The sequence below is a fragment of the Bos javanicus genome, chromosome 15 (assembly GCF_032452875.1).
Source record: "Bos javanicus breed banteng chromosome 15, ARS-OSU_banteng_1.0, whole genome shotgun sequence".
Classification (NCBI taxonomy): domain Eukaryota; kingdom Metazoa; phylum Chordata; class Mammalia; order Artiodactyla; family Bovidae; genus Bos; species Bos javanicus.
Genome location: NC_083882.1, coordinates 46,317,408 through 46,342,332, shown reverse-complemented (window position 1 = coordinate 46,342,332; position 24,925 = coordinate 46,317,408). Strand labels below are relative to the sequence as shown.

The 24,925-nt window shown below is 38.6% G+C and overlaps 1 protein-coding gene across 1 annotated transcript in view; it reads right to left on the bottom strand.

Annotated features, from left to right (window-relative positions):
- LOC133226705 (interferon-induced very large GTPase 1-like) overlaps nucleotides 1-24,925 on the bottom strand; it is a 119,975-nt gene that overhangs the window by 30,917 nt on the left and 64,133 nt on the right. Inside the window, exon 2 of the mRNA XM_061380564.1 lies at nucleotides 12,430-12,499. The gene's annotated coding sequence lies outside the window, so the exon portion shown is untranslated. The remainder of the gene's footprint in view (nucleotides 1-12,429; nucleotides 12,500-24,925) is intronic.

Here is a 24,925-nt window from a genome sequence, read left to right as displayed (position 1 = left end):
TCTCCTTGCAGTCCAAGGACTCTCAAGAGTCTTCTCCAACACCACAGTTCAAAAGAATCAATTCTTTGGCTCTCAGCTTTCTTTATAGTCCCAATTCTCACATCCATACATGACTACTGGAAAAACCATAGCTCTGACTAGACGGACCTTTGTCGGCAAAGTAATGTCTCTGCTTTTTAGTATGCTGTCTAGGTTGGTTATAACTTTTCTTCCAAGAAGCAAGCATCTTTTAATTTCATAGATTCAGTCACCATCTGCAGTGACTTTGGAGCCCAGGAAAATAAATTCTCGCACTGTTTCCATTGTTTCCCCATCTATTTGCCATAGATGTGGGGCCAAATGCCATGGTCTTCATTTTTTGAATGTTTAGTTTTAAACCAGCTTTTTCACTGTCCTCCTTCACTTTCATCAAGGGGCTCTTCAGTTCCTCTTCACTTTCTGCCATAAGAGTGGTGTCATCTGCATGTCTGAGGTTATTGATATTTCTCCCAGCAATCTTGATTCCAGCTTGTGCTTCATCCAGTCTGGCATTTCACATGATGTACTCTGCATAAAAGTTAAAAAAGCAGGATGACAATATACAGCCTTGACATACTCCTTTCCTGATTTTGAACCAGTATGTTGTTACATGTCTTGTTCTAACTGTTGCTTCTTGACCTGCACAAAGATTTCTCAGGAGGCAGGTAAGGAGGTCTGGTATTCCCATCTCTTGAAGAATGTTCCACAGTTTGTTGTGATCTACACAGTTAGAGGCTTTGGAATAATCAATGAAGAAGAAGTAGCTGTTTTTCTGGAATTCTCTTGCTTTTTCTATGATTGAACAGATTTTGCAATTCGATCTCTGGTTCCTCTGCCTTTTCTGAATCTATCTTGAACATCTGGAAGTTCATGGTTCATATACTGTTGAAGCCTGGCTTGGAGAATTTTGAGCATTACTTTGCTAGTGTGTGAGGTGAGCTTGAACATTCTTTGGCATTGCCATTCTTTGGGATTGGAATGAAAACTTACCTTTTCCAGTCCTGTGGCCAGTGCTGAGTTTTCCAAATTTGTTGGCGTATTGAGTGCAGCACTTTCACAGCATCATCTTTTCGGATTTGAAAAAAGCTCAACTGGAATTCCATCACCTCCTCTAGCTTTGTTTGTAGTGATTCTTCCTAAGGGCCATTTGACTTTGTATTCCAAGATATCTGGCTCTAGGTGAGTGATCACACCATGATGGTTATCTGGGTCATGAAGATCTTTTTAGTATAGTTCTTCTGTGTATTCTTGCTACCCCTTCTGAATATCTTCTTCTTCTGTTAGATCCATACCATTTCTGTCTTTTATTGTACCCATCTTTTCATGAAATGTTCCCTTTGTATCTCTTTTTGAAGATCTCTAGTCTTTGCCATTCTATTGTTTTCCTCTATTTCTTTGTATTGATCACTGAGGAAGGCTTTCTTATCTCTCCTTGCTATTTGGAACTCTGCATTCCAATGGGTATATCTTTCCTTTTCTCCTTTACCTTTAGCTTCTCTTCTTGCCTCAGCTATTTGGAAGGCCTCCTCTGACAACAATTTTGCTTTTTTGGCATTTTTTTGGGGGGGAATGGTCTTGATCCCTGTCTCCTGTAAAATGTCATGAACCTCCGTCCATAGTTCTTCAGATACTCTATCAGTTTTAATCGCTTGAATCTATTTGTCACTTCCACTGAGTTGACTTAGGTTATACCTGAATGGTCTAGTAGTTTTCCCTGCTTTCTTCAATTTAAGTCTGAATTTGGCAATTAGGAGTTCATGGTGTGTGCCACAGTCAGGTCCCAGTTTTGTTTTTGCTGACTGTATAGAGTTTCTCCGTCTTTGGCTTCAAGGAATATAATCAACCTGATTTGGTATTGACCATCTGGTAATGTTGATGTGTAGAGTCTTCTCTTGTATTGTTGGGAGAGGGTGTTTGCTATGACCAGTGTATTTTCTTGGCAAAACTCTATTTGCCTTTGGCCTGCTTCATTTTGTTCTCCAAGGCCAAATTTGTCTGTTACTCCAGGTATCTCTTGACTTCCTACTTTTGTATTCCAGTCCCCTAACATGAAAAAGACATCTTTTTTTGGATGTTAGTTCTAGAAGGTCTTGTAGGTCTTCATAGAACTGTTCAGTTTCAGCTTCTTCAGCATTACTGGCTGGGGCATAGACTTGGATTACTGTGATATTGAATAGTTTGCCTTGGAAAAGAACAGAGATCATTCTGTCATTTTTGAGATTTCCCCCAAGTACCTGCATTTCGGACTCTTGTTGACTATGAGAGCTACTCCATTTATTCTAAGGCATTCTTGCCCACAATAGTAGAAGAATGGTCATCTGAATTAAATTTATGAATTCCATTCCATTTTAGTTCACTAATTCCTAAAATGTTGATGTTCACTCTTGCCATCTCCTGCTTGACCACTTCTAATTTACCTTGATTCATGGACCTAAGATTCCAGGTTCCTATGCAATATTGCTCTTTACAGCATCGGACTTTACTTCCATTACCAGTCACATCCATGAATGGGAGTTGTTTTCGCTTTGGATCCATCTCTTCAGTCTTTCTGTAGTTAGTTCTCCATTCTTCTCCAATAGCCTATTGGGCACCTACTGACATGAGGAGTTCGTCTTTCAGTGTCATATCTTTTGTTTATTCTTACTGTTCATGGGGTTCTCAAAGCAAGAATACTGAGGTGGTTTGCCATTCCCTTTTCCAGAGAATGCATAAGGTTCATCCACCTTCTTTGAGCCTTGCCCTCTCACTTATCCTTTATTTCTTACTTTGCATCTGTCTTGTTCCCCTGATTATTTCATATTAGCTCCCAGACATGCTCAGGCATTCCTATTCTAAATAAATACAAATTGGAGTTTGTCTCCTCTTTAAGTTCTCAGTCTCTTTATTCCTTTCACTATAATATTTCCAAAAACTTGAAACATTATCTTAGTAAGTATGCCTGTGCTGTAAGTACCTTAGTAAGTATGTGTGCTGTGCTTAGTCACTTATTCATGTCTGACTCTCTGTGACCCCATGAATTATAGTCCCCCAGGCTCCTCTGTCCATGAAATTCTCCAGGCAGTTCTCCAGTAGGTAGCCATTTCCTATCCAGGGGATCTTCCCAACTGAGGGATCGAATCTGAGTTTCCTACACTGTACGCTATTCTTTACTCTTTGAATCATCAAATATGAATGGGCTTAGTCACTCCCAACTCTTTGTGAAGCCATGGACTGTAGCCCACCAGGCTCCTTTGTCCATGGGGATTCTCTAGGCAAGAATACTGGAGGAGGGTTACCATGCCCTCCTCCAGGAAATCTTCCCAATCCAGCAATTGAACCCTGGTCTCCCACATTGCAGGCAGATTCTTTACCATCTGAACCAGCAGGGAAGCCCAAACTAAGGATGCCCTACATTTATTTCAGTGTCTACCAATACTGGTCTTTTGCCAGTAATGTTCTAGTTTCTATAGATTGCTCACTGAAGAAGACAGAAATGCCCTTGCTCACCCAGAGTGAGGAGACAGATAATTCATACATAAATTGATATAATATAATAAATATATAACTATAATATTAATTATAATATTATTAAAATGTTATAATAAATATAGTATTATAATATGAAGAGGACTACTGATTATAAGGTGGCTTATCTTGTGTGTGTCTGTGTGTGAGTGCCCCTGGGTGGAACATCACACATATGAGCCCTATTCATTACCCAGCTGTCAAGGTGAGCCCCTCCTTTGCTTCTACCTACTGTTGTACAAATGCTTTCAATTTTATTTCTCTTTCTCTCATTTTCCAGAAACAATAGTTTTTCTTTTCTTTTCTTTTAATTCAACAGTGCCTTGGCAAGGATAGAAAATTTTTCCACATAAGGAAATATTGCCATGTAGTATAGATTCTGTCTCAACTTCATTCTTGCAACAGAAGTTTAGTTTAGAAATCAATATTTCAGTACTGTTTTTGTATCCTATGACCCTAGTTATAACTATAATGTTTAAAATAATAACACAGCCTATGAAATTTTGGTTCATACATTTTGTTCTACAAAGGGTTGATTTAGAATATTATCTGACATTTATCTTATGATACTGCAATATTTTATTACTTTGCCTGCTGAAAGGAGCCTAAAATCTTCAGCTGTTCTGACAACTGAGAGCTAGAGCAGGTAAGGGTCTATGTTGTGAGAAACTCTCATTGAGATTAGAAGTGTGGTATGTGTAAGGGACAAGAATAAGTGATAAAATGGTTAGAAAATCATACAAGAGCATTTTCAGGGAGGAATAAAATCTCAGTCATAGGCCTTCAGTTCTTGACTGATTTGGGAAACTTTTCTTATAGATTCTCTCTTAGTGCCTTATCAGAAACCTCTGTAAACATCTGTTATGCCTTCAGTGACCATATTTCATTGTATCCTGGAACCAGCCTATACTGTCTCATGAGAAAATTGTTAAATGTTCAAGATTTTGTAAGACAGTTATTAAGCACAACCATTATGAAAAGTAAATTACATGGGAGCACATCTTCAAATATGAAGGGATAAGTAACTCCAGGGGTCCATCCTTCTACTGAAACAATAAATGAGGAAAAATGATAAGAATCTACTTTGTTGAAAATCTGGGAAACAATTGAAGGTTTATGTGTGCTGATCAAGAAAAAGGCAACTTAAAAACGGGAGGGGAGTGTTGTGGCACTTTTACTTGCCTTGGGCCACCCTCCTCCCCTGCTTGAGAAAGTCCTGAAGATACAGGACACATTCTCATTGTGAGACATTTCTCCCTGCTTTCAAAGAGAGAAGAGCAGACCGTGATCTCAAAGATTGTGTTTGTCTACTTGGAGCATTCTGGGGGTTAGCTGAAAGACTGAAGAAAGGCAGTTTGGCTTTTCTTTTGTGCAGCACAGAGCTCCATCAGAATGCAACCAAGTGGAGGGCATTCCTTGCAAACAAGAAAGGTAAATAGACAACTCCTCCTATCTGGGGGAAGACGTTAAGGTTGAGGTAAACAATAGACATGTTGAAAACTTGATAAGAAAGACTGAGAAGAGACATTCTGTGGGGAAGTGGAACAGTAAAAAGTTCCCTGTGTGTAGGATTTATACCTCTAAATGATCTTTAGATTCAAGAGAAGCAGAAACTAAAGGCTAAGGCAGAAGTATAAAGGCCCTGTTTAAGCATTGAAGGATTTAGAAAAGGCACAGGAAGCAGAGACGAAATTGCCAAGATCCGTTGGATCATAGAAAAAGCAAGAGAATTCCAGAAAAACAGCTACTTCTGCTTCACTGACTACTAAATCCTTTGTGTGAATTGCAACAAACTGTGGAAAACTCTTAAAGTGATGGGAATACCAGACCATCTTACCTGTCTCCTGAGAAACTTATATGCAGGTCAAGAAGCAACAGTTAGCACTGGTCATGAAATAATGGACTGGTTCCAAATTGGAAAAGGAATATGTCAAGGCTGTATATTGTCACCTTACTTATTTAACTTCTATGCAGAGTACATCATACAAAATGCTGGGCTGGATGAAGCACAAGCTGGAGTCAAGATGGGCCCAATAAAGGACAGAAATGGTATGGACCTAACAGAAGGAGAAGATATTAAGAAGAGGTGGCAAGAATACACAGAAGAACTGTACAAAAAGATCTTCAGGACCCAAATAATCATAATGGTGTGATCACTCCCCTAGTGCCAGACATCCTGGAATATGAAGTCAAGTCGCCCTTAGAAAGCATCACTACGAACAAAGCTAGAGGAGGTGATGGAATTCCAGTTGAGCTATTTCAAATCCTGAAAGATGATATTGTGAAAGTGCTGCACTCTATGTGTCTGCAAATTTGGAAAACTCAGCAGTGGCCACAGGACTGGAAAAAGTCAGTTTTCATTCAAATCCCAAGAAAGGTAATGCCAAAGAATGGATGTGAGTGTCGGACCATAAAGTAGGATGGAATCCAAAGAATGAATGCTTTTGAACTGTGGTGTTGGAGAAGACTCTTGAGAGTCCCTTGGACTGCAAGGAGATCGAACCAGCCAATCCTACAGGAAATCAGTCCTGAACATTTATTAGAAGGACTGATGCTGAAGCTGAAGCTCCAATACTTGAGCCATCTGATGCAAAGAGCCGACTCATTAGAAAGGACCCTGATTCTGGGAAAGATTGAAGGCAGGAAGAGAAGGGGATGACAGAGGGTGAGATGGTTGGATGGCATCACTGACTCAATGGACATAAGGTTAGGCAAGCTCTGGGGGATGGTGATGGACAGGAAAGCCTGGCGTGCTGCAGTCCATGGGGTCGCAAAGAGTTGGACATGACTGAGTGACTGAACAACAAAGCAGAAGGCATGCTAAACACTGAGCTAGTATGCAAAGAGAGATGTTTTTTTTCTTGCTGTGGATTGTTTGGGTATGTTTTTGTTTTGTCTCCAGGCAAAAAAATCTCAAACAGTGCATAAACTGGTATAAGATAAAGGACACATTTCTGAGAGTGCATACCATTAACATTGTTACAGAAAAAGGTAGAAAAGTGCTAGACACATAACCAAACCCATAGGAACCAACCAAAACAAGCCCTGAGCATGAGAAGGGTTAGGATTTCAAGAGTTATCTTATTATAAAATTCAAAGTGTCCAGTTTTCCACAAAAAATTAAAACTTGCAAAGAAACAAGAAAATATGGCCCATTCACAGAAAAACTAATAGAAGCTATCTATGAGGAATCAAGTCATAGAAGTTATTCAGCAAGGCCTTTAATTCAACTGCCTTAAATATACTCAAAATACTAAAGGAAATGATGGACAAAATTATATAACTCCAGGAGAATGATATTCCTCAAACAGTGTACATTTCTAAAGAGATGCAGATTATAAAAAGGGACCAAACTAATTCTAAGTTAAAAATTACAATATCAGAAATGAATTCACTAAGAATTTCAACATCAGCTTTGAAAAGTCAGAGTTGAAAATCAGAAAACTTGAAAACAAGTCATTTAAAATTACCCGGTCTGAGGAACATAAAGACAAGGGAATGAGCAAAAATGAAGAGAGCCTATGAGATTTGTGAGACACCATCAACAATAGAACATACAAATAATGGAAGTTCCATAAGGAGAGAATAGAGAGAAAGGGATGTAAAAGAATTTTGAAGAAACTATGACCAACAAGTCATACTTTGATTAAATACATGAATCTACACATTCAAGAAGCTCAGTGAACTTTAGAAAGGGAAAACGCAAGAGATCCACCCTGAGACATGTTCTAATACAACTTTTAAAGGTCAGAGACAAAGGAAGAACCTTGAAAGCAGCAAAAGAGAAATGACTGTCCTAAATAAGGGAGACTCATTAAGAGAAAGACTGGACATCTTAGCAGAAACCATGGAGGCCAGAAGGCAGTGAGATGACGTATTTAAAGCACCTAAAGAAAGAGAAAGCCCATAACTCTATACCTGGCAAAACTATCATTCAAAAATAAAGGAGACGGTAAGACATTCCCAGATTAATAAGTGCTGAGGGAATTCATCACTAGTACATGTGTCCTGTTTGTTCAGTCGCTGAGTTGTGTCCACCTGTTTGTGATCCTGTGGACTGTGGCCTGTCAGGCTTCCATGTCCTTCACTATTTCCTGGAGTTTGCTCAAACGCATGTCCATTGAGTTGGTGATGCTAGATGTGTCCTATAGGAAATGCTAAAAAGAGACCTTCAGGTGGAAATGGAAGGACACTAGACAGTAAACTTGAAGCCACAGGAAGAAATAACACGGGTAAAGGAATATATAAACCAGTATTAGTGTATTTTCCATTTGTGACTCCTTTTTCTTTCCCAGTTTGATCAAAAAGACAAATCATAAAATGATAATGATAAGCCTATGTTAAATGGGCACACAAAGTAGAAAGATGTAATTTGTGACACAGTAACATAAAGGGGGGAGGGATGGAGAAATGTAGGAACAGAATTTTTACATACCTATGGAAATTCATATGATATTAATTCAAAATAGATTGTCACATGTTTGTGAGGTTAATTGTAAGCTCTAGCACAACCAATGCTAAAATACATTTAAATATACAGAAAAATAAATTAGAAAGGAATCAAAATCATACACTACAAAAATACAAACACAAAATACTGCAGTTAATGGTGACAATGAGGAACAAACAAGATATGAAACATATGAAAGACAAAGAAAAATTGAAGAATTAAATGTTTAATTTCAGTATTTATAAATGGATTAAACTCTTCTATTAGAAGGTAAATATTCTCAAAATAGATTAAAAAGCAAATGCTATTATATGCTGTCTAGAAAAGACTCATTTCATATCCAAGACAAATAGGTCAAAAGTAAAAGAATGGAAAAGGACATTCCAGGCAAATAGTTATTAAAAGAGAACTGAGATATCAGTGCTAAGATCAGATAAGATAGACTCAGTCGAAAATTGTTACAAGAGGCAAAGAGGAACACTAAATATTGATTAAAATGTGAACCCATCAGGAAGATATAAACCTAGGAACCTAAAAACAGAACTCTAACACATAGGAGGCAAAAACTGAGAAGAGAAACCAGAAATATACAGTTCTAAAATAATAGTTGGAGATTTCAATGCTATACTTTGCATATGGAGAAACAGTTAGAAGACCAGTAGCAAACAGGGGAATTGAACAATACTCTAAACCAGCTATATCTGACAGACATAAACAGACACTCTCTCCAACATCAGCTTAGTAGTGTTTCTGCTGAACAGATTTTCTCAAGAACTTTGTGGATCTTCTGTAAATGTCAGTGGGATTCACTCCCCTAGGCAAAAGCCACATTTATAGATCTTTTCCAGACAAACCCTCTAAGCCTTGCCCTCCTGCTGAAATAGTAGGAAACAGTACCGTACCTTAAGCTCCCTAGAGGACTTCTAGTTTGGTTGATATCAGTGAGGCAAACCCTTATCCTCCTTTTTGGGGAGGGTGTGGTTAAAATGATTTCTATTTAATTATTATTATTATTAATTGGAGGTTAATTGCTTTACAGTATTGTGTTGGTTTCTGCCATATATCAACATGAATCAGCCAAGTATACATATGTCTCCTCCCTCTTGAACCTCCCTCCAACCTACCATCCCACCCCTCTAGGTTGTCAGAGCAGTGGGTTGAGCACCCTGCATCATATAGCAAATTCCCACTGGCTATATATTTTACATATGGTAATGTGTATTTTCCTGTTACTCTTTGAATTGATCTCAACGTCTCCTTCCCCTACTGTGTCCACAAATCTGTTCTCTGTGTCAGTGTTTCCATTCAGTTCAGGACAGTTGTTCAGATGTGTCCGACTCTGCAACCCCATGGACTGCAGCATGCCAGGCCTCTCTGTCCATTACTAACTCCTGGAGTCCACTGAAACTCATGTCCATCAAGTCGATGATGCCATCCAGCCATCTCATCCTCTGTTGTCCCCTTCTCTTCCTGACCCCAATCGATCCCAGCATCAGAGTCTTTTCCAATGAGTCAACTCTTCACATGAGGTGGCCAAAGTACTGGAGTTTCAGCCTCAGAATCATTCCTTCCAAAGAAATCCTAGGGCTGATCTCCTTCAGAATGGACTGGTTGGATCTCCTTGCAGTCCAAGGGACTCTCAAGAGTCTTCTTCAACATCACAGTTCAAAGGCATCAATCCTTCGGCGCTCAGCCTTCTTCACAGTCCAACTCTCACATCCATACATGACCACAGGAAAAACCATAGCCTTGACTAGACGAACCTTTGTTGGCAAAGTAATGTCTCTGCTTTTGAATATGCTGTCTAGGTTGGTAATAACTTTCCTTCCAAGGAGTAAGCATCTTTTAATTTCATGGCTGCAGTCACCATCTGTAGTGATTTTGGAGCCCAGAAAAACAAAGTCTGACACTGTTTCCACTGTTTCCCCATCTATTTCCCATGAAGTGGTGGGACCGGATGCCATGATCTTCGTTTTCTGAAAGTTGAGCTTTAAGCCAACTTTTTCACTCTCCACTTTCACTTTCATCGAGAGGCTTTTGAGTTCCTCTTCACTTTCTGTCCAGCGTTTCTCATGATGTACTCTGCATAGAAGTTCAACAAACAGGGTGACAATATACAGCCTTGACGAACTCCTTTTCCTATTTGGAACCAGTCTGTTGTTCCATGTCCAGTTCTAAGTGTTGCTTCCTGACTTGCATACAAATTCCATGTCCTAGCCATTATAAATAGTGGTGCAGTGAACATAGGGGTATGGGTGTCTCTTTCAATTACAGTTTTCTCAGGGTATATATAGCCCTCTAGTAGGATTGTTGGGTCATATGGTAGTTTTATTTCTAGTTTTATAAGAAACCTTTATCCTTAAAACGATTGGAAGACCTATTTTTGTGCCTGATTCCTTCACCTTTTAATCTTTCTGAAGTTTTAGGGAAAAGTTGTACAGTCATACTTAACAGAGATTAAGACTGTGAATCTCTTTAATTCTTACAGATGGTGAGAAATTTCAAAATGGTAAGGTCTTGATTTCATTTTGTTTAACAGTTTTTTCCTCAATTTATCATTCTCCTCTCACATATTATCATAAATAGAAAAAAGAATTCAAGAGTCATTTTAACACTTTACTTGGAAGTCTCCCTAAGTATAAAACCAGCTTTTAAGTATTTTCTTGAGCATAACTCCAGGATATAATTTTGCTAAGTTTTTTTTTTATCACTTTGTGACAAGAATCTTCCTCCTTCTGTTTCTAATAACATGTTCCTCAATTTCTTCTGACTCTCACTGTGGCATACTTAAAGATTAGATTTCTACCAACAGTGTGTTGAAAACATATAGGCTTTCTCTCAAAGTTCTTCTCATCTCTGCTCACTTGACTGATTTCAAAGCTATTTCCAAGTTTTTAGGTACCATTTCTAGGCATCAAAATCTGTTTTATTTTTATATTGTTTTATAATGGATTACCACAAACTTAGCATCTCAAAACACAGATATATCCCAGTTTCTGTCAGGAGTCTGGCATGACTTAGCTGGGTGCTGTATTCGCGGTTTTATAAGGCAGCACTCCAGGTGTTGACTGAGCTGTATTTTCATCTAGAATTTCAACTAGAAAAGCTGCTCTTAGCTTATACATGTTAACAGAATTAATTTTCTTGCGATTTTAGGACTGTTCACAGTTCCTGGCTACATTATCTTTTCCAAAGGCCTTTCTTTAACATGATAGCTTACTTTTGTAAGTCAGCAGGAGGGGAAATTATCTCTAAAGAAGGGCTGAGTCTCTCTTTAAGGCCTTTTGCTTGATTAAGTTGAGCCTATCCAAGATAATCTTCCTTTTGGTTAAAGCAAAATCAATTGATTTGGATCCTTAATTTTATCTGAAAATTCCCTCATCTATGCTACATTCTATTGTTTAGCAGCAAAGGGAGGTCATTAGGTAGGCCTTGAATCATGGAGCTACCCTCATCTACGTGCCAAGAAGTAAAGTATGTGAAGTCCTCAGTCCAGTGTTTGACATATACTAAGAGCTCAATAAATGTTAACACCTCCCATCTTTCGATTTTTCTAAAGTCTCTCTTGGAACCACAGTCTCAGTGCCCAGAGGTATGTGAGACTCAATGAGGTAAATCCCACTGAAGGGGGTGAGGCTTTAAAGGAGTTTGCCACCACCTAGCCAAAGGAGAATCAGATTCTCTGACTTATAAGAGCATGCTTCACAGTTTAGGAAAATCTGGAGAGAGGAACTGTTAGTGGAGACTTTAAGACTTAAACCAGAGAACCTGGAAGGAATACATATGCAGATTAGGTTTCAGGGAATTTTTCAGTGCATCAAGGTAGAGTATAGAAAGGAATTAAGAGAGTAGCATAGCCTGGGGAGTGTATGCCATCCAAACAAGTAAGATGGCTGTTATATGGAGATACATATAACCTTCAAGATATCCTTTTAGTTGACCAAAGGGACTTGGAGTTTAGGTGGTTTAGGATTATTTGAGCTATTCTGTACATGGAATTCATTTGCTGCCTATACCTATTCCAGGTGGTAGAGACAAATTTTAAGAGTTGATATTCAGTTAAGATTGGCCTCTGAACTAAAGTAACCTGAAAAGTGGTAAGAGTATCAGGGAAAGCCTCATGAAAAGAGAAAAGGCTGTTTGAATGGGATGAATAAATTCTAAGGACTAGAGGATCCTATGGGACCAAGAATGGAAATGTAGGAAAAAGAGAATCTCCCCAAGGTAGAAGCAGGTTCCAATCTCCTGGAGACTATGAAGACTGAAAGTAGAATGTCAGACCCACCACTCCAGGGAGAATAAATATAAGGTTTAATGATAATATGTCAAGTCCAATAAAGATTGGGAAGCTTACATACATAGGAGAATGAAAGGAAAGATCAAGACTGAAGGGTCTAAATTAAGGCAAAGATTCTTTTTTGTTTGTTTGATTTTTACTTTAACTAGAAACTACATACCACAACTGTAGTCAAGAACGTTGATCCTGTAGGTTTTCTTTCAGAAGTGACTTTCTGTCTCCTGAAGCTTCTGCCATGAGATGATAGGCAATATTAGGAAATAGCAATTTGGAAATTTCCAATTTCCAATTAGGAAATAATAGGAAATAGCTATATGGAAATTGCTGCAACATGGAAAATAACTTTTAACATTTTGGTATAGACTGAAAGTTAATGGAGATGCTGTTTGTCTTTTCTGCTAATGTTTTAGCAATTCTATTATTTTCTTGTTGTCTCAAAATGGGGAGATGCTTTCCTTTAGGAGATGTGGGAGATTGTAACCCAAAGAAGGCCTCTTCAGCATTTGAAATGCCATAGTCATTGACCTCCATATAGGTTAGGAAAGAACAAAAAATGTAGGACAGTAGCTCTTGCTGCTTTTTTCTTCTAAGTCTTTAAGACTAAGCCTACTGACCGAGAATTCTCAGAGCTGTCAGTTCGAGAGCACAGACAAAGACACATAGGGAGGAGTGTAGACTTCTCAATGATTGTCTCCACTGGACGATCTGGTTCAGATTTGGACAGATATTGTTGTGACACTGGAAAGCTGGGAAGTCTGTCCTGTTGCACTTTCAGGCTCCTGTCATTCTTCATTCTGCATGAGTAACTGTGCTGAGTGTTAGGTAGGAGTTGAATGTGTCAGAAGATATTTTTCAAGATTACCTTCCCTGAAGGGAACTGGCACACTATGGATATATTCCCACATTAGGAGATGATCTGCCTGTGATTTGAGAACATTGGTTTATACCCCAATGGACACAACCTTTGACCACCAAGCAGCATGGTAAAAGTAAGATTTTATATTGACTACAGAAAGAGTAATGTGGAAATCAATCAATATATTTAATTCTTGCTAAAGACTGAATCCTTGGTATCTACTGTAACCTAATAAAATGATATCTGCTGAAGATGAATGCAGAGGCCTTTACTAGGTGTATGTAGGTCCAGAAAACACTAGTATTTTCCTCAGGAGTAAATCAGTTTTACAGTTAAGTTGTATACCAGGATCCCTCCTTTCCACCTCCAACTAGAGTGTTTGGGAAGAAATCCTTTGAAGTCACATAAAACTCAAGTTTGTCAGTTCTAGCAAGGATCTAGTAATAGCAATAGTCATAGGACTACATCATTGTTGAAGATCCTGTTTTGCCTTTCACTGACTTATTCTCTAAGAAAAATACATATAAAATAGTGTGTATATTCGAGCACTTGTGTATAAGGCACTTGTTCTGATAGTCTAATGTCAATGAGTCATTCTTTGTAGCTTTATGTGCCTCAGAGCTGACACTGGTGTTGTGTCAATAAAAGAGAAGTAGAGATATGTGTAATAGGAAGGATGAGGAGAAGAAAAGATTCTTTTAGTTCTTGTCTGCTTTGCTTTTGCCTACAGTTCAGGACTTTTGGGCTAGAGGTAGATTATTTACCCATTCTTCATGGTGCTGGAAAGATTTTATCAATGGTTTCTCTACCTTGCTTATCACATGAAAATGAAATGAAATGTTAATCTCTTAGTTTTGTCCTACTCTTAGTGACGCTATAGGCTGTAGCCTGCCAGGCTCCTCTGTCCATGGAATTCTCCAGGCAAGAATACTAGAGTGGGTTGCTGTTCCCTTCTCCAGGGAGTCTTCCAAACCCAGGGATCAAACCCAGGTCTCCTGCATTTCAGGCAGTTTCTTTACCGTTTGAGTCACCAGGGAAGTGTATAGTTTTGGTCTATTTGCATGCCAAATTATAGAGATAGATTTAAAGAAGGCAGGAATCTATTCAAAAAAGGCAGAAATTGCAGTAAATTAATGCAGGTGTTAAGGATTGTAATGGCCTCACTCTTCAGACGTGGAGAAGGCAATGGCAACCCACTCCAGTACTTTTGCCTGGAGAATCCGTGGATGGAAGAGCTTGATAGGCTGCAGTCCATGGGGTCGCTGAGAGTTGGATGTGACTCTGCGACTTCACTTTCACTTTTCACTCTCATGCATTGGAGAAGGAAATGGCAACCCACTCCAGTGTTCTTGCCTGGAGAATCCCAGGGACGGGGAGCCTGGTGGGCTGCTGTCTCTGGAGTCGCACAGAGTCGGACACGACTAAAGCGACCTAGCAGCAGCAGCAGCAGCACTCTTCTGACTGATTGAATTTGACTTGGTTTTAAACTAATGTAAAGTTTAAAACATGAATTAATCTTTCAAAGTAGTTGTCCTCAGACTTTATATTGCATAACGATTACCTGAGGACAACTTAAAAATGTGGATTCCCAGCCCCACTCACAGAGAATCTGACATGGAGGGTCTACGTTACTGCTGAGGAACTATGGTTTTTAAAAACACCTCAACTTTCATTTTACAAATGCTGCCAAGTGGTAAATCACATTAAAAAAAAACAAAAAAACTCTCTTCTAGGAAAACAGTTTTTAGTGGAGAAAAGTTGGGAGTGTAAAAAATAAATTTGCCATTTCTGTTGGCCTGAACGTGATGATGTATCATTTGACTCTCTTTACTTCTTAGTTTCCAGTTGAAGTACTCTTTCTTTCTCACTATTTGAGTGAATACACATGAAAATTCAACTGCTGTGCTAGAATGTTCAAGTGAGTTAAATTTTTTAAGACTTTAACTTCAAAGGATAAAGAAATGGAAAGGCCTGTGCAGAGGTATAAAGCTTTTTAAGGAGACAGGTAGGCTAGATCCAAAATGCCGCTGACATGTGACTAATATGGTCAGAAAAATTACATGAAATTTCTGATAATTTCAGAAATTATCAAAGAAAAAAAATAGACTATTTCCCAGAGCTGTAGTAGGCCTGATTGTCCATAATGAAAATTTAGATCAAATTATGTATGAAGTTAACAACAACAGAAACAACTCTGTTTACTAGATCCTGGAAATACTCTCCTATTTGTAGAATAGATAGTAAGGAGTTTGAATATTAAGCAAATGAACAATCTTGATTATATACAGATATGTTATTAATAAAAGCAGATGGATGTCAGAGTTCCCAGTAGTAGCATGGTATTGCTACATGATATTATAGCACTATTTTCAATATTCTTAAGGTATATGATTTGGATCCTAAGATTATCTGTCAACCAAATTAGTAAAGGAAAAATTAAAGCTACTAGTGTAAATGATTTTTACTGTATAAGACAAAAATTAAAAACAGTTATAATGAAAATTCTAGCTAGTTCATATAAGCAATGAATGCTTGAGAGGGTATGGAGAAAAGGGAACCCCCTTGCACTGTTGGTGGGATTGTAAATTGATACAGCCATAAGGAGAACAGTATGCTGCTGCTGCTGCTGCTGCTAAGTCGCTTCAGTCATGTCCGACTCTGTGTGACTCCAGAGACGGCAGCCCATCAGGCTCCACCATCCCTGGGATTCTCCAGGCAAGAACACTGGAATGGGTTGCCATTTCCTTCTCCAATGCATGAAAGTGAAAAGTGAAAGTGAAGTCTCTCAGTTTTGTCCTACTTAGTGACCCCACGGACTGCAGCCTACCAGGTTCCTCCGTCCATGGGATTTTCCAGGCAAGAGTACTGGAGTAGGGTGCCATTGCCTTCTCTGGGAGAACAGTATAAATATTCCTTAAAAAACTAAAAATAGAACTAAAATGTGACCCAGCAATCCCACTACTGGGCAATTACTGCAAAGAAAACCATATTTCAAAAAGACATACGCACCCCTGTGATCATTGCAGTACCATTTACAATAACCAGCATATGGAAACAACCTAAATGTCCATCAACAGAGAAATGGATAAAGAAGAAGTGGTACATATATACAATGGAATATTATTCAGTCATATAAAGGAATGAAATTGGGTCATTTGTAGAGATGTGGATGGACCAAGAGACTTTTATACAAAGTGAATTAAGTCAAAAAAAGAAAAATATCATATATTAATGTATATATGTGGAATTAGAAAGAATTGCCATAGATGATTTATTTATAAAGCAGAAATAGTGACACAGATGTAGAGAACAAATACATAGATAGGTATCAAGGGGGAAAGGAGGATGGGATGAATGGGAAGTTGGGACTGGCATATACATACTATGTATAAAATAGGTAACAAATGAGAGCCTACTGTATAGCTCAGGAAACTGTACTCAGTGCTCTGTGGTAACCTAAATGGGAAGGAAATCCAAAAAAGAGAGGATATATGTATTTGTATAGCTGATTCACTTTGCTATACAGTAGCAACTAATACAATATTATGAAGCAACTATACTTCAATAAAAACTTTAAAAATTCCAGTTAGCTCAATACTGGATGAGGTGGTATAGGTGAGGATACTGTGTGTGTGTGTGTGTGTGTGTGTCTGTGTGTGTGTGTTTGTGTGTCTGTGTGTGTTTGGTGGTAATGAGAGTGAAAATGTACCAAACTGGTAAAAATTTATTTTTGAATGTGACATATAAAAATGAAAGTTAGTAATGACATAAAAGGGTGATTCCTTTCTCTGTGTGTGTGTGTGCATGCTCAGTCATGTCCAACTTTTTGTGACCACATGGAATGTAGTCCCCCAGGCTTCTCTGTCCATCATCCTAACTAATGAAATGATAAAATGAAATAAAGAAATCTCAATTGGTATCACAAAAGTAGACAAGAAAAAAATTCTAAAGAAGAAATTATGGGTACATATAAATAAGTGACAGGAATAAGTCAAGTTTTTCATCCTTATGTGTATGCCAGTAGAACTCTGTTTAAACACACATCAAGACACATCCACCAGAATGTTCATAGCACCACTATTCATAAAAGTAAAAATTTAGAAAATACTACAGAGAAAGAGACATGGTTCTGATTCCTAAGGAACTTAAATTCTACTGATGAGTTATGGCAAGCACACAAATAGCCATAATACAAGAAGATATGAGAGCTATTAAAAGAAACTAAGATTTGTCACGAGGAACACCCTCTTCCAACAACACAAGAGAAGACTCTATACATGGACATCACCAGATGGTCAACACCGAAATCAGATTGATTATATTCTTTGCAGCCAAAGATGGAGAAGCTCTATACAGTCAGCAAAAACAAGACCAGGAGCTGACTGTGGCTCAGATCATGAACTCCTTATTGCCAAATTCAGACTGAAATTGAAGAAAGTAGGGGAAACCACTAGACCATTCAGGTATGACCTAAATCAAATCCCTTATGATTATACAGTGGAAGTGAGAAATAGATTTAAGGGCCTAGATCTGATAGATAGAGTGCCTGAAGAACTATGGATGGAGGTTCGTGACATTGTACAGGAGACAGGGATTGAGACCATCCCCATAGAAAAGAAATGCAAAAAAGCAAAATGGCTGTCTGAGGAGGCCTTACAAATAGCTGTGAAAAGAAGAGAAGTGAAAAGCAAAGGAGAAAAGGAAAGATATAAACATTTGAATGCAGAGTTCCAAAGAATAGCAAGAAGAGATAAGAAAGCCTTCTTCAGCAATCAATGCAAAGAAATAGAGGAAAACAACAGAATGGGAAAGACTAGGGATCTCTTCAAGAAAATCAGAGATACCAAAGGAACATTTCATGCAAAGATGAGCTCGATAAAGGACAGAAATGGTATGGACCTAACAGAAGCAGAAGATATTAAGAAGAGATGGCAAGAATACACAGAAGAACTGTACAAAAAAGATCTTCATGACCCAGATAATCACGATGGTGTGATCACTGACCTAGAGCCAGACATCCTGGAATGTGAAGTCAAGTGGGCCTTAGACGGCATCACTATGAACAAAGCTAGTGGAGGTGATGGAATTCCAGTTGAGCTCTTTCAAATCCTGAAAGATGATGCTGTGAAAGTGCTGCACTCAATATGCCAGCAAGTTTGGAAAACTCAGCAGTGGCCACAGGACTGGAAAAGGTCAGTTTTCATTCCAATCCCAAAGAAAGGCAATGCCAAAGAATGCTCAATATACCACACAATTGCACTCATCTCACACACTAGTAAAGTAATGCTCAAAATTCTCCAAGCCAGACTTCAGCAATATGTGAACCGTGAAATTCCAGATGTTCAAGCTGGTTTTAGAAAAGGCAGAGGAACGAGAGATCAAATTGCCAACATCCGCTGGATCATAGAAAAAGCAAGAGAGTTCCAGAAAAACATCTATTTCTGCTTTATTGACTATGCCAAAGCCTTTGACTGTGTGGATCACAATAAACTGTGGAAAATTCTGAAAGACATGGGAATACCAGACCACCTGATCTGCCTCTTGAGAAATCTGTATGCAGGTCAGGAAGCAACAGTTAGAACTGGAATGGAAAAAAAAAAAATAAAAAGACCCTATTTTTTTTTTTTTCCAGCAAACTTCATATTACTTTGCAAAAAAAAAAAAAAAAAAGAACTGGACATGGAACAACAGATGGTTCCGAATAGGAAAAACAGTACGTCAAGGCTGTATATTGTCACCTTGTTTATTTAACTTATATGCAGAGTACATCATGAGAAACGCTGGACTGGAAGAAACACAAACTGGAATCAAGATTGCCGGGGGAAATATCAATAACCTCAGATATGCAGATGACACCACCCTTATGGCAGAAAGTGAAGAGGAACTCAAAAGCCTCTTGATGAAAGTGAAAGTGGAGAGTGAAAAAGTTGGCTTAAAGCTCAACATTCAGAAAACGAAGATCATGGCATCCGGTCCCACCACTTCATGGGAAATAGATGGGGAAACAGTAGAAACAGTGTCAGACTTTGTTTTTCTGGGCTCCAAAATCACTATAGATGGTGACTGCAGCCATGAAATTAAAAGATGCTTACTCCTTGAAAGGAAAGTTATGACCAACCTAGATAGCATATTCAAAAGCAGAGACATTACTTTGCCAACAAAGGTTCGTCTAGTCAAGGCTATGGCTTTTCCTGTGGTCATGTATGGATGTGAGAGTTGGACTGTGAAAGGCTGAGTGCCGAAGAATTGATGCTTTTGAACTGTGGTGTTGGAGAAGACTCTTGAGAGTCCCTTGGACTTCGAGGAGATCCAACCAGTCCATTCTGAAGGAGATCAGCTCTGGGATTTCTTTGGAAGGAATGATGCTGAGGCTGCAACTCCAGTACTTTGGCCACCTCATGCAGGGAGTTGACTCATTGGAAAAGACTCTGATGCTGGGAGGGATTGGGGGCAGGAGGAGAAGGGGATGACAGAGGATGAGATGGCTGGATGGCATCATTGACTCGATGGACGTGAGTCTCAGTGAACTCTGGGAGTTGGTGATGGACAGGGAGGCCTGGCATGCTGCGATTCATGGGGTCACAAAGAGTCGGACATGACTGAGCGACTGATCTGATCTGATCTGATTTGAAGCATTACCTCCTTCGTGATGGAAGTCTCATGTTCCCATATATGGCTGCTGCTGCTAAGTCGCTTCAGTCGTGTCCAACTCTGTGACCCCATAGATGGCAGCCTACCAGGCTCCGCCATCCCTGGGATTCTCCAGGCAAGAACACTGGAGTGGGTTGCCATTTCCTTCTCCAATGCATGAAAGTGAAAAGTGAAAGTGAAGTTGCTCAGTCGTGTCTGACTCTTAGCAACCCCACGGACTGCAGCCCACCAGGCTCCTGCATCCATGGGATTCTCCAGGCAAGAGTACTAGAGTGGGTTGCCGTTGCCTTCTCCCCCATATATGGAAGTTCCCATATAATTTCAGCTCTTGACCCACTGGTGGGATGTCATTCAAACTGATCACTATCCTGTGGTCAAGGTGTAGAGAAGAAATCTTCCTTCCTTGGAATATTTCACATTAAAATTGAGAGTATCTGTTTCTTTCTAAGAGTGTACATTTTAAGAGCAAAAGTTCCAAGGAGCTGTAGGCAGCATGTTTCTTGACATGTGGGGAAAAATGGGCTGCAGGGAGAATGGAGCCTACATGAATATAAAGGATTTTTAGATCAGTGAAGACAGTCTATATGATGTTATAATGATGGATACAGGTCATTATACATTTGTCTAAATCCATGGAAAATACACCACTAAGAACCCTAATGCAATCTATGGACTGTGAGTGATTATGATATTTCAGTGTGGGCTCATCAAGCTGTAACAAATGTACCATTCTGATGGGTGATTTGATAATGGTGGAGGCTATGCATGTGTCGGGGCAGGAGATATATAGGAAATCTGTACTTTCCTCTTAATTTTGATGTGAACCTAAAACTACTCTTAAAAAAAAAAAGTCTTAAATAAGCTATGCTATCCATGCAATAGACTCTAAAGAACTCTTTAAAATAACACTACAGATGACAATTCTCAAGATATATTAAGTTTGAAAAAAAAAGTACAAAGATGTGCAATCAATATGATTCAAATTTAGTTCTTATCTATACTGTGGAAAATTCTGAAAGAGATGGGAATACCAGACCACCTGACCTGCCTCTTGAGAAATTTGTATGCAGGTCAGGAAGCAACAGTTAGAACTGGACATGGAACAACAGACTGGTTCCAAATAGGAAAAGGAGTACATCAAGGCTGTATATTGTCACCCTGTTTATTTAACTTATATGCAGAGTACATCATGAGAAAAGCTGAACTGGAAGAAACGCAAGCTGGAGTCAAGATTGCCGGGGGAAATATCAATAACCTCAGATATGCAGATGACACCACCCTTATGGCAGAAAGTGAAGAGGAACTCAAAAGCCTCTTGATGAAAGTGAAAGTGGAGAGTGAAGAAGTTGGCTTAAAGCTCAACATTCAGAAAACGAAGATCATGGCATCCGGTCCCACCACTTCATGGGAAATAGATGGGGAAACAGTAGAAACAGTGTCAGACTTTATTTTTTGGGGGCTCCAAACTCAATGCAGATGGTGACTGCAGCCATGAAATTAAAAGATGCTTACTCCTTGGAAGGAAAGTTATGACCAACCTAGATAGCATATTCAAAAGCAGAGACATTACTTTGCCAACAAAGGTTCATCTAGTCAAGGCTATGGTTTTTCCAGTGGTCATGTGTGGATGTGAGAGTTGGACTGTGAAGAAAGCTGAGTGCCGAAGAATTGATGCTTTTGAACTGTGGTGTTGGAGAAGACTCCTGAGAGTCCCTTGGACTGCAAGGAGATCCAACCAGTCCATTCTAAAGGAGATCAGCCCTGGGATTTCTTTGGAAGGAATGATGCTGAGGCTGCAACTCCAGCACTTTGGCCACCTCATGCGAAGAGTTGACTCATTGGAAAAGACTCTGATGCTGGGAGGGATTGGGGGCAGGAGGAGAAGGGGATGACAGAGCATGAGATGCCTGGATGGCATCACTGACTCAATGGGCATGAGTCTGAGTGAACTCCAGGAGTTGTTGATGGACAGGGAGGCCTGGCGTGCTGGGATTCATGGGGTCGCAAAGAGTCGGACATGACTGAGCAACTGATCTGATCTGATCTGATATTTTATTTTATGTATGCTTGGCTTGTCCAGGCCAATTGCCCTATTATTCTACCTGTAATCATCTCTGAGGAATAGAATACAGCTGATGATTTCTACCTTGTGCTTTTCATGATTTTTCAATTTAAAAAAAAAAATGAAAAAAAAGTAAAGAATTGGAAACAATCCTGATGTACTTTTACAGTCACATGGTAAATGAAAAGTGACATATTCATACAATATCATGGTGATACACAACAATATGGGTAAATCTCACAATTTTAAGTTTTGAAACAAGCCAAATACAAAAGAATACATATAATATGATTCCATATACAGAAAGATAAATACCTGCCAAAATGAATTTGTAATATCACAAGTCTGAGTAATGACTAGTGTAAACTGTTAGGAAGTAGAGAGATTAATGATAAGAAGTAGCTAAGAGTATGAGAGATTGTTCTGGAATATGGGCAGTGTTCTAATACTCCATCTGGGCATGCTTATGTGGTCAATTTGTGATACTTCATTAAACTGTAGATACTGGTAGACTCTAATTTCATGACATGATCTTCTCTATGGTTTGAGAAGTCCTTGGTCAGTGGAGGAAGGATCAAAGAGACCAGGAGCAAAGACCAAAGCAGTCTTTGTTCCACCCCAGGAGGACTGTCAAATTAATCTGTGTTGTTCCTAATCAGAGTAAAGTCACAGGCATATGTTTTATGGTTATTGGGTTCAAATCTTTCATAGTCACATAAACAGAAAGCAGAGAATCTCAGACCTTATATGGAAACCCCCCTGAGAACCTGTTTGTTATTTCCTGAGCTAAAAAGCCTGAACATGGTCTGTCTGAGACAGATTTGAGGGTACAGTTGGACAGGAGTAGAGGAAGACTTGTAGTTCTTTAGGATAAGAGTCAGGCCACTGGGAGATGAAGTTTTTCAGAGACTAGCAGGTAAACTTAGGCTTAGTATTAAATGACTGTTCCCTGTTAAAAAGGAGAGCATAATTCTTTAATTTCCTGTTGTCTAAGAAAAACACAGATAAAGTTGTGTGGACATCTATGTGACAGGAAAATAACATCAGATAACTTGTATTCAGAGATCTTCTCTGACATTCCCTAACTCAAAGTTTCCTTTCTATCACACCTCAGGTTCTAAAGAGGAAGATTGTAAAGAATAGGCCTCTCAGCCATATTTAGCAGAAATTCAGTAGAAGGGATATGGTTGATGATATAGATGTTATAAAAGTTCAGATATTTGTTCATTTTTCTAATCTATACTGATCTCTAGCTTGTTAAAGTTCATGAATACTATTACTTCCAACTTGCTGACATTGTCAAGAAGCTTTGAGCTATTCAAACTCAAGATGTCTTCACTCAGAAATAGGGATTTTTTTTGACTCTTTTGTCCTAAGTAAATTGCACATGTATATGTGGTTTGGTTATGTATGTAAAAAAGAAAGAGGTCATTACACTGTCTCATTTTAAGACTTGCATACAGCTACCAAGAACAAGATGGTATTAATGAAGACAGATATAAGTCCATGGAAATGGAAGAGTACAGAGGATCTAGAAATACACTCATACATATATGCTACACTGATTTGCAAAGACGAATGGAAAATCTATTCAACAAATGGTGCTAGGACAGTGGGACATCCATGTGGAAAAAACCTGATCATTGACCCTGCTTTATACCACACCCAAAATAGCTCATCACACCACACCCAAAATAACTCAAAATAGACCAAACCTTAAATGTAAAAATTAACCTATTAAACTTCTGAATGAAAGAAGAGTGAAAAGTATTAATATTCATGGCCTTTCAGTGGGCAAAACTTTCTTAGGACACTAAAATCATGAGCCATAAAATCATGAGCTGTATGCAAGTCTTAATTTAATACTAAGCCTAAGTTTACCTGCTAGTCTCTGAAAAACTCCATAAAAAAACTGATCAACTAGAGAATCAAAATGAAAAATTTGGCTCTCTCTGAAAATTACATTAAGACAATTAAAGTTCGAACTAAAGAATGGAAGAAGATATTTTCAATGAATATATCTGACAAAAAACTGGAAATTTACACATTTCTGCCCAGTTTGTGACATTTTGTTACAGAAGCCCTAGACACATACTCACGTTTGTTAGAAAGCATATTTATATTTGTCATTCTGTTTTCCTGTTAGATAACCAGAGAACACTTCTTGTTAATTTTAATTTTGAAAAATTTCCTTAGTCTGAAGCAACAATTATGCAAATAGGAAAAGTCTTAAAGATATGGATATGTTGGCAGAAAATTATACAAACCACAGTTCACAATAAATTTCAGAAATTGCAGTATTCTCTGTGTCTCATTTATTTGGGATTAATTTTTGCAGCTTTCAGTTATCTCCGCATTTCAGTATAACATCATCATCAGAAAATTCATCCTAAATTTCTACTGGTAAAAGTTGGTTAGATTTTCTTTGCAAAATTCAGGGAAATTGAATATTGACACGTGTTATTTGATCCATTGCTTTAAAAAAGAAATATCCACTTGGAGAAAATGTACAGCATCAAACATTGTCTTTATTCATTTAGGTTAGTGCAAATGTAAATGTAATTGTGGTTTTGGATCACAAATTTTAAATCATTATAACTAAGCTCAAACACATCTTTATTAATTAAAATATGAACCAATACAATCAACACGTTTTTGCCAATGAGGCATAAGTTTTATTCCTGTAGTGTAAAAATCTGTGCTTCGAGATTGGTCAAACTGCTGGAAAGCATTTTCTGCCTCTTGCTGGTTGTGGAAGCGTTTTCCCTCCAAACAGTTTTCGAGATGGTTGAAGAAGTGATAGTTGGCTGATGAGAGGTCAGGTGAATATGATGGATGAGGCAAAACATCACAGTCCAATTCATTCAACTTCTGAAGCATTGGTTGTGCAACATGTGGTCAGGTGTTGTCGTGGAGAAGAATTGGGCTCTTTCTGTTGACCGATGCCAGCTGCGTGTGTTGCAGTTTTTGGTGCAACTCATCTATTTCCTGGAAGGACTGATGCTGAAGCTCCAATACTTTGGCCACCTGATGTAAAGAGCCAACTCATTAGAAAAGACCCTGGTGTCGGGAAAGATTGATGGCAAG